The 10,855-nt window shown below is 37.8% G+C and overlaps 1 protein-coding gene across 10 annotated transcripts in view; it reads right to left on the bottom strand.

The window, feature by feature from the left end:
• The window catches only part of COX7B2 (cytochrome c oxidase subunit 7B2), a 165,828-nt gene that overhangs the window by 65,911 nt on the left and 89,062 nt on the right, over positions 1 to 10,855 (bottom strand). For 3 of the 10 annotated variants that reach the window (XR_001885740.1, XM_017872663.1, XM_017872664.1), the window contains one exon: positions 3,764 to 3,919. The exons of 6 other annotated variants lie outside the window; for them this stretch is intronic. The gene's annotated coding sequence lies outside the window, so the exon portion shown is untranslated. Of the gene's footprint in view, positions 1 to 3,763; positions 3,943 to 10,855 lie in introns of all 10 variants that reach the window. One more of the 10 variants, XM_017872665.1, reaches the window with a different exon arrangement.

The raw sequence follows: 10,855 nt of genomic DNA, 5'->3' as shown, positions 1-10,855 counted from the left end.
ATTAAGAAAATGTGGCACATATACACCATGGAATTCTATGCAGCCATAAAAAAGGATGAGTTCATGTCCTTTGTAGGGACACAGATGCAGCTGGAAACCATCATTCTCAGCAAACTATCGCAAGAACAGAAAACCAAACACTGCATGTTCTCACTAATAGGTGGGAATTGAACAGTGGAACACTTGGACACAGGAAGGGGACTATCACACACCGGGGCCTGTTTTAGGGTGGGGGGAGGGGGGAGGGACAGCATTAGGAGATATAGCTAATGTAAATGACGAGTTAATGGGTGCAGCACACCAACATGGCACATGTATACATACGTAACAAACCTGCACGTTGTGCCCATGCACTCTAGAACGTAAAGTATAATAATAAAAAAAGAAGAAAACAAAAACTAAGTAGCATTGGATTATAACCCAAAGCATAAAATAAATATACACGAGTCCATATTACTATAAATAAATGTTGAATAAATAAGAAATAATTAAAAAGAAAAAGTTTTATCACCTATCATTGTTTCATGTATTCTGGAAAAAAATGTCTATTTTCCTGCTGCTGCTGGATGTAAAGGTCTGTATATGTATGCTAAGTCCATTTGGTCAAAAGTACAATCTAAGTCCAGCATTTGCTAATTAATTCTCTGGTTAATATATCCATTGTTGAAAGTGGGGTACTGAAGCATCATCCTATTATTGTACTGCTATCTATTTCCCCCCATATTCATTAATACTTTATGTATTTAGGTGGTCCAATGTTGTGTATATATGTATTTACAACAATTAGATCTTCTTGATAAACTGATCCATGTCGTTCAGTCACAATCTTCTTTGTCTGATATGTTACTTTTTGCCTTGAAGGCTATTTTATAAGTATAGCCATGACTGCTTTCTTTGATTACAATTTGCATCTAATATTTTCTTCCATCCCTTCACTTTCCGCCTGTGTATATCCTTAAAGCTTGAGTGGGTCTCTATTAGGCAGCATATAGTTGGCTATTGATTTTTAACTATTCAGCCACTCTGTGTTGAATGTAAATGGAGCAAATTATCCAATCAAATTACACAGATTGGTTGAATGTGATCAATTTACATTCAAGGTTGTTACTGATACGTAGGGACTTGCTACTGCCATTTTGCTACTTGTTCTCTGCTTCTTTTGTAGTTTCTTTGTTCCTTTATTTCTCTCTTGTCATCTACCTTTATAATTTGATAATTTTCTGTAGTGCTAACCTTTGTTTCTTTTGTCTTTATCATTATTGTATCTGATGCAGTTTTTTTTTTTTTTTTTTTTTTTGTGGTCACTATGAGGCTGATAAAAGCATCTTGGAGTCTACTATTCCTGTTATATACAAAAACTCGAGACTTTTATCCCATTTAAATTTTTGATGTCACAATTTACATCTTTTTATATTGTGTACTTTGTAACACTTATTACAGTTTTAGTTATGTTTGATGATTTTGACTTTTAACCTTAATACTAGAGATATGTATGACTTACACAACACCATTAAAGTGTTGGAACACTAAGGATTTGAGTATGTATTTGCCTCTAGCAGTGAGTTTTATATTTTCATATGTATTAATGACAGTAATGATCATCCTTTGGTTTCTCCTTGAAGAACTTCCTCAAGCATTTCTAGTAAGGCAGCTCTAGTTTTAATAAATTCTCTTGGCTTATGCTTGTCTGTCAAAGAAGTATTTCTTCTTTATTTCTGAAAGACAGCTTTGCTAGGTACACTATTCTTGGCTGATAGATTTATTTTTTTACTTTCAGCACTTTGACAATATAATTCCATTCTCTTCTAGACTGCAAGATTTCTCCTGAGAACTCTGCTGATAGTCTAACAGAGATTCTCTTATACGTGGCTTGATGTTTTTCTCTAACTGCTTTTAAAATTCTCTCTTTATCTTTGATTTTCAACAGTTTTGCTTTAATGTGCCTCAGAAGGAATCTCTTTGGGTTGAATATTTTTGGAAATCCTTGAGCTTCATGGATCTGGATGTCCATATCTCTTCCCAGACTTGGAATATTTTCAGAAATTATTTCATTAAATAGACTTTCTGTTCGTTTGTCTTTCTCTTATGTCTTTGGGGACTCCAATAATCAAATATTTATTCACTGAAAGGTGTGTCATCTGGTCTGCAGGTTTTTTTCTTATCTCTTTTAATTTTCCTTTGAGTCATGTCAAGAGACCTATACTGCAGTTCAAAAATTCTTCCTTGTTTATCTTGTCTGCTGTTAAACCTCCACCATATATATAGATATAGATATAGATATAGATTTTTTTTTTATTTCATCGATTGAATTATTTAGCTCCAAGAATTCTGTCTGGTTCTTTTATATAGCTCTTATTTGAATTTCTCATTCAGATCATTGTTTTCCTGATTTCATTAAATCATTTATTTCTATTATCTGGTATCTCATTAAATTTATTTAAGATCATTATTTTGAATGCCTTTTTAGGCAATTTGTAAATTTTTGTTTCTGTGGGGTCAGTTATTGGAGAATTATTGTGTTCCTTTCATGGAGTCATATTTCCTTGCCTTTTCATGTTTCTTGTGTCCCTGCATTGATGTCTGTGCATCAAACAGTGCAGTCACTTCTTCTAAACTTTACAGAGCAGCTTTCATAGGGGAGACTTTCACATACAGGTTGAACAGCTTGCAAGCAACTCTCCTTGTGGACACAGTGGTGTAATCTACATTCAGTTTCATCAGCTGTGATCAATGTTTGTTTGTGATGACTGGAGGTGCTTACATGGCCTATACTATAGGAATCTGTTTCAGTAATAGTGGCTGCATAGGTTATTAAGGGCAGAGGCTTTAGGGATCCTCTTATTCTTGTTTTTCTCATAGTGGGGAGTCTTAGCTGGGCATTTTCCTTGAAATTGGGTCTGACATGGCTTTCAAGCAGCACTGGAATATAGTGCAGCACTATAATATAATGCAGTATATAATACAGTAGCACTGGAATATAGGACACATGTGCTTGGAGCAGCTGTGGAACTGGGTTCCTGGGCTAAAGGTTTTGTCAAAATACTGCAGTTCCCAGAACTTGAGGCCATAGGCTCGCTCTCCAAAGCACAAGAGAATGCAATTCTCCCCCTAAGCTGAGGCCTGTTTCTCTGAGGCACATGCTTCATCCCAGGAGGTTGGATGTAGCTATGGTTCTGACCCTGGGAGGTACCAGCATGGATCTGAACAACAACAACAAAAAAGAAGTGCTACAAAGGCTCAGGCCCCAGAGAGTTAGGCACAGCTGCAATTCAGAACCCAGAACAAACAGGGCACACTCACAGGTGGGCTCCATAAGGTACCATGAGGTGGTGACTCTGGAACTGGAAATGGTAGGACATAGGAGTATCTCAGACTTTATAAGGCCAGGTATAGCAGAAAGGATGTAAGTTCCTGATAAGATTTAGGCCCCAGGGGACAGGGAGCAGTACAGTGATGCCTCCACTTCTAGAAGAGGTGGGATGTCTTGGCAGCTCAGACTGTAGGAATCTAGTACAGTTCCAGGTATGGAGGGCACTGTGGGCTTTTTGACCTGGAAGGTGCATAACCACAGCTCAGCCAAGGCTCTGATTCCCTGAGACTAAAGGCACTGTGTCTGTTTAGCCCCAGAAAAGTATAGCTACATGGGTCAGCACAGCCTCTAGATCACTGGGCTCAGGGTGTGGCATCAGCTATGATGCTTAGAGGTACAGCTGCTTCATTGGGCCAGAGGCTCATATTTGTAGGGTACACGCTGCTGCCTTACCTATTGCACAGGGCAGGGTGTTACTGCTCCAGTATGCCAGTGGCTTGAGGTCCCTGGGAAATGGGTTGATGCTTCAGCTGTGGCACCAGATCATGAGTGTCCCCACATTTAAAAGGCTCCAGGTCCCTGACGGCAGGCCACCACTTCAGCTTGACCCTGAGGGAAGAATGCACCAGCAACTGGGATGGGGGTAAAAGAACAGCTTTATGGTAGCTTGGCTCTAGGGAGCAGGCCATAAGACAAGATTTCATTCCTTTTTATGTTTAAATAATATTCAATTGTGCATGTACATCTATTTACCAAATTTTCTTTATCCATTCATCTGTTCATGGACATTCAGATGATTCCATATCTTGGCTATTATAAATAGTGCCACAGTAAACATGGGGGTGCAGATTATCTCTTCAATATATGAATTTCTTTTCCTTGAAACACTTCAGGACATTGGACTGGGCAAAGATTTTATATGGAACACTTCAAAAGCACAGATAATGAAAGCAAACATAGATCACTGAGATTGTATCAAACGAAAAAGTGTCTGCACAGCAAAAGAAACTCATAAGTGGAAGCTGACCAATGAAAACACATGGACACAGGGAGGGGAACATCACACACTGGGACCTGTCATGGGGTAGAGGGCAATAGGAGGGAGAGTATTAGGACAAATTCCTAATTCATGCGGGGCTTAAAACCTAGATGATGGGTTGACAGGTGCAGCAAACCACCATGGCACATGTATACCTATGTAACAAATCTGCATATTCTGCGTGTGTATCCCAGAACTTAAAGTAAAAATAAAAATAAAAAAGAAACAATCAACAGAGTAAAGAGACAAGTTGTAGTACTGAAGAAAATACACGAAAACTATTCATCTGACCAGCAGTTAATATCCAGAATATAAAAGAAACACAAACAATTCAACAGAAAAAATGTAATAATTTGATTTTAAAACTCTGAGTAGACATTTCTCAAAAGGAGACATACAGTGGCCAAGAAATATATGAAGAAATGTTCAATATCGCTAATCCTCAGAGAAATGAAAATCAAATGTAATGAGATATTATCTCATCCCCATTAAAATGGCAATTACCAAAAAGACGAAAGTAGCAAATGCTAGTGAGGATGTGGAGAAAAGGGAACTCTTATACACTGTTGGTAACCATTATGGAAAACAGCATGGAGGTTCTTCAAAACCTAAAAATAGAAAACCAGATGATTCAGCAATCATATTACTGGGTATTTATCCAAAGGGAAGGAAATCAGTATATTAAAGGGACTGTTTTTAAAGACTTATTCACCTAATCTTGGTTTGTCATTGAACACCAAACTTGTAGCAGTTTCAGATTTCAGAAATAGGTTTCCATTTTGTTTCCTTACTCACTGGAGAAGTGTTTTCTGCAAGGTGATACAAAATTTGACTTTCTAATGTCAATCATTAATCCCTAGTCCTATGCAAACCAGGAAAAAGTGATCCACAATGTGTCTCTTTAAGTGTATCCTTTTTAGATGTGTTCATTTTCCCACAAAATTACTAACCGCATAGTCAACCTGAGTGCAAACTATACAATATTTATAGCAAAAAAAAAGTTTACTTATTTAGGATATAAACTTAGTCTATAGTTACTTTTTAATAAAGCCAGCTTAGAAAAGTTTACTTTAAAAACATGTATGTAAAGTAAGAGTTATATAACTCGTACTAATGAAAGACAGTAAGTTACGATAAGGTCCTTGGCAATGAATGGTTTTAATTGATTATACTGCAGGATTGATCACTTTTTACATCAATGTATTACTGATGAGTTGACTGCTCCTGTTGAAGATTTTTCAGCATTATTTATGATCATTTACAGCAGTCATTTTTAATACAGGGTATTTGTATCTGTTGATTAAAAAATTTTAACGATTATATCATTCTTCTATATCCTTAGTACATTCCAATAAATTAGATCTGGTTTAAGAAAATGTCACTTGAGGGCCAGGCACGTTGGCTCACACCTGTAATCCCAGCACTTTGGGTGGCCAAAGCGGGCAAGTCACTTGAGGCCAGGAGTTCAAGACCAGCCAGGCCACACGGTGAAACCCTGTCGCTACTGAAGTTATTTATAGTTACTATATCTGTTATGATGTTGTAATCATCATGAAATTATAATTTGTCTGAATCTTTTTATCCCCTACAGTTACTAGCAAAGTATCTTGTACATCATAGGACCTTAAACGAATGCTGAAAATATTATTTAATGTCTTTTTTTTTTTGCATTAGGATGCTTTTCCACAGGCAGAAAAAACAATCTGCTGCAAATAATAAAGGAATTATAGTCCATGAGGATTCACTTGAAGCAGGATATAACTTCTCATTGATTTGTTTTCACTATAAGTGAGGTTGTATATAGACTAGAAATAAGTCTATGTTAGAGACATTCATATAATAACTAATTGCTGAGCTATCACTGCTTACTGATTGAGTCCTACTTTGAAATCCTTGTAGCTTGTTTGTGAGGGTAAGCCTCTGAGAATTTTTTTAAGTGGGAGGTTAGATTCAGTATTTTGCTTCACTTTGTCTTTTAGATTTAGTGTGTGAAAAGAAAGAGTGATTCTATCTTAGCTCAGTGCTTTCAGCAGCTGCTCATGCTACAGAGTAGGAAATATTTTTTAAAAAGACATACAAGAAAAAAGAGGATAGAGGGGAAGCAAGTTATTTTTAAGCCTTAGTTATTCCAACTAAATGGTTAACTGATAACCAGTTACTGTTCTCTGCTAGAGTCTGTCGTGGTTGAACTGTGTATGCAAGGACAATAGGAAGAATTAGAAAGAAACTAAGAGTTATTTAATGTTTGCCAAGAGTCAGGCACTCTGCTAAGTGATTTGCATAAATTATTTTATTCCATTATAACAACAATTTGGGAAATAGGTAGATTCAATATCCCCTTTCTATTGATGAGAATATTGAGGCTTTCAGGATTTAAATGTAGCTACAAAGGTCAATAGACAAGCCAGGGTATACATGTCAGCCTCTCAGTCCCCTAGGTCTATGAGCTCTCCATTATAACATGCTGAGTAAACTCAAATATAATCTGAATATTCACATTTTTACTGTACTCTTTTCTCTTAACTTTTCTGACACTCTATTAAAGAGTGTCAGAAATTAAAGGCAACTTTAATTTGTTATCTAACTTTAGGCTTTAAACATTTTGAGTAATTACATAATCAACTCATAATCCTAGGTCAAAAAGTAAATAGAACTTTCTCAAATACTTTTCCCTCTTAAGGAAACATGATAAAGTGAATATAGCTCGAAGAGGCTTATAATCTAGTTGCAGAGTCAGACTCAATGGAATTTACAGAAAGTCAGCAGGTGAGGATAAAACTGGAACAGCTGAAAGAAGGGCAGGTTCCGTAACCATCTCAGTAGATTACAGTTTTATTATTGAGAAGAGTTGGAGGGTCACCCTACTGAGACCCCCTTCAAGCATGTTTTTCCCTCAGCTTCAGAACTTACTTTGTATATGAGATGCTTGAATAAATCTTTGAACCTACGCATTTCTCAGCAGAACACAGAAAAAGGAACTGATTAGAAATTTAAATTTCAGAAACATTCAAAATTGCAAAATAGAGATTTCCCAAAATACTATGCAGAAGCTTCCAGTGAGTCTTATTACGCTCATTACAAAAGGTAAGTACACTGGCATCCACACTTCGATGGACTGTTTGAAAACACACAGGATGGTTGGAAAAATGAGAATAGGTAAAGGAAAAATAATATGTCAATTCTCAATTAATCAATGCCCCTCTATGTAGTCAGTGACCTTTATTGAATCTGCTGTCTTACTAATCTTTTGCACATCCAGCAGAAGACGGGAAGGGTCAGTTTGTGAATGTCTTTTACTGAAGGTCCATTGTTCAGAGAATTGCAGTGAACTTGATAAAGAATACATGAACAAAGAAGACAGACTACTAGACCTCAAGCATCTTTCATTGTAATGGGAAAACAAATAAGTACACAAAAATTTTGTCATTATTATGGTCAGTTCCCTTTGGCATGGCACACACATGAGTAATCATCTCTATAAAATAAACCACGGATGACACATTAGTCTTAGCTGTTCCACAAACACAAGGCCTCTGTTCTGTGCTAACGACTTTAGATATGCCAATGTTTCATGAATTACTTATTTGACTGTTTTTCCCCCCAACGCTGTAAGTTTTAAGCATAAAAGATTCTTTCTACTTATTACAGTATATCAGGTGCTTTATACAATAGGGTGCTCGATAGTTATTTTTGAATGCATGATTGAATAAATGAATAAAATGTTTTCAGTGTCACTTTGGCATGTTCACAATCACCTCGAATTTTCCATTTTAAAAAACAAAGCCTTTTAAAAAACCATGTAGCTTTCTCTTGGCTCATAGGTGATAGATTTTCTTGTATAATAGAGATTATTAAATAACCACTTCTCAGGCAAAAAAAAAAAAATCTATAAAATGAGGGTAAATTTGATCTGGAGGACTTCCCAACCCACTCTCATTTATCAAAAACCCTTTAGTGGAACCACCTCAGGGTCACACCTCATTTATTCTCTACAGAGGTATACGGACTCCCCATGCTAAGGGCTGGAGGCAGAGAGGCAAACTAACATGCCACTCTTAGAAAGCTTTCAGTTCAGAGGTAGTAAAGTCACTAAAAGAGACAACAATTATAAACCATGGTTAAAAGTTAAATCAGGGGTGTCCAATCTTTTGGCTTCTCCAGGCCACACTGGAAGAAGAAGAATTGTCTTGGGCCACACATAAAATACACTAACACTAACGATAGCTGATGAGCTAAAAAAACAAAAAAAAAGAATTCAGACAAAAAACTCTCATCATGTTTTAAGAAAGTTTATGAATTTCTGTTGGGCTACATTCAAAACTGTCTTGGGCCACATGTGGCCTGCAGGCCAAGGGTTAGACAAGCTTGTGTTAAAGTAAAGCGGTATATATTTACACGTATTACAATGTATCAGCTGTTTTATATATTAGGGTGCTCAACAACTATTTTTGAATGTGTGACTTAATAAATAAATAAAATGTTTTCAGTGTCACTGTGGCACGGTCACAATTACCTTGATCATTCTAATCCTTACTTGGGACTAGACAGGGAATCCTGATCTACTCTTAGATATGGATTAGGATGAGCAAGGCCATACCCCAGATATTTCAATTAGATGTCTTCATTCCAACAAGCAATTGCATCACTTCTGCAAAGCTGACATACGGTCCTCAACATTTCCGGTACCAGGAACCTATTTCGTGGAAGACAACTTTTTCACAGACCTGTGGGGGGATTGTTTCAGGATGATTCAAGCACATTACATTTACTGTGCACGTTCTTTCCATTATTATTATTATTATTTTTTTTTTTTTTGAGACACAGTCATCCTTTGTTGCCCAGGCTGGAGTGCAGTGGCGCGATCTCGGTTCATTGCAAGCTCCGCCTCCTGGGTTCACGCCATTCTCCTGCCTCAGCCTCCCAAGTAGCTGGGACTACAGGCACCCGTCACCATGCCTGGCTAATATTTTGTATTTTTTTTTTCTTTTTTTTTGTAGTATAGATGGGATTTCACTGTAGCCAGGATGTCTTGATCTCCTGACCTGGTGATCCACCCACCTCGGCCTCCCAAAGTGCTGGGATTACAGGTTTGAGCCACCACGCTTGAATCTTTCTATTATTATTACACTGTAATATATAATGAAATAACTATACAACTTACCATAATGTAGAATCAGTGGAAGCCCTGAACTTGTTTGCCTGCAACTAGATGGTCCCATCTGGGGGAGACTGGAAACAGTGACCTATTATCAGGCATTAGATTCTCCTAAGGAGCACACAATTCAGCATGCACAGTTCATAATAGGGTTCACATTCCTAAGAGAATCTAATGCTTCTGCTGATCTGACCGGAGGTAGAATTCAGGCAATGACGTGAGTGATGGAAAGCAGCTGTAAATACAGATGAAGCCTCACTCACTTGCCTGCCTCTCACCTCCTGCTGTGCTGCTCAGTTCGTAACAGGCCACGGGCTGGTACCTGTCCATGGCCCGTGGGTTGGGGATCCTAGCTCTATATAATCTGATATCTTGCTTTTGGTTAAGATATTACAGCAGCCCGGGTGCTGTGCCTCACGCCTGTAATCTCAGCACTTTCGAAGGCCGAAGCGGGTGGATCACCTGAGGTCAGGAGTTTGAGACAAGCCTGACCAAAATGGTGAAACCCTGTCTATACCAAAAATACAAAATTAGCCAGGCGTGGTGGCACATGCCTGTAACCCCAGTTACTCAGGAGGCTGAGGCAGGAGAATCACTGGAAACTGGGAGGCAGAGGTTGCAAGGAGCCAAGATTGTGCCATTGCACTTGAGCCTGGGCAACAAGAGCAAAACACTATCTCAAAAAAAAAAAGAAAAAAAAAAGATATTACAGCAGTAGGCAGACAGTATACCTCAAAAACCAATCCAATTTCAGGTAAGAGTTGAAAATTTAGATTTAATAGTCCATGACGGGAAGTCAGCCCGAATTACTACAGTCAAAACCTAAGAATCTGAATTTTAACAATTTTTTTTTAAATGAGTTGTATGCATGCTAAAGTAAGATCCACTGCCTCATGCTGACCTTGCTTCTTTAAAAACCACTTCTGAGTGTCTTTTTTATTATTATTATTATTTTTTTTCAATATTATACTTTAAGTTCTAGGGTACATGGGCATAACGTGCAGGTTTGTTACATATGTATACTTGTGCCATGTTGGTGTGCTGCACCCATCAACTCGTCAGCACCCATCAATTTGTCATTTATATCAGGTATAACTCCCAATGCAATCCTTCCGCCCGTCCCCCCTCCCCATGATAGGCCCCGGTTTGTGATGTTCCCCTTCCCAAGTCCAAGTGATCGCATTGTTCAGTTCCCACCTATGAGTGAGAACATGTGGTGTTTGGTTTTCTCTTCTTGTGATAGTTTGCTAAGAATGATGGTTTCCAGCTGCATCCATGTCCCTACAAAGGATGCAAACTCTTCCTTTTTTATGGCTGCATGGTATTCCATGGTGTATATGTGCCACATTTT

This window comes from Rhinopithecus bieti, unplaced genomic scaffold (assembly GCF_001698545.2).
Source record: "Rhinopithecus bieti isolate Rb0 unplaced genomic scaffold, ASM169854v2 scaffold_7167, whole genome shotgun sequence".
NCBI classification, from domain to species: Eukaryota; Metazoa; Chordata; class Mammalia; order Primates; family Cercopithecidae; genus Rhinopithecus; species Rhinopithecus bieti.
Note: the sequence above shows the minus strand (reverse complement) of the source record. Positions and strands in the feature narration are given on the sequence as shown.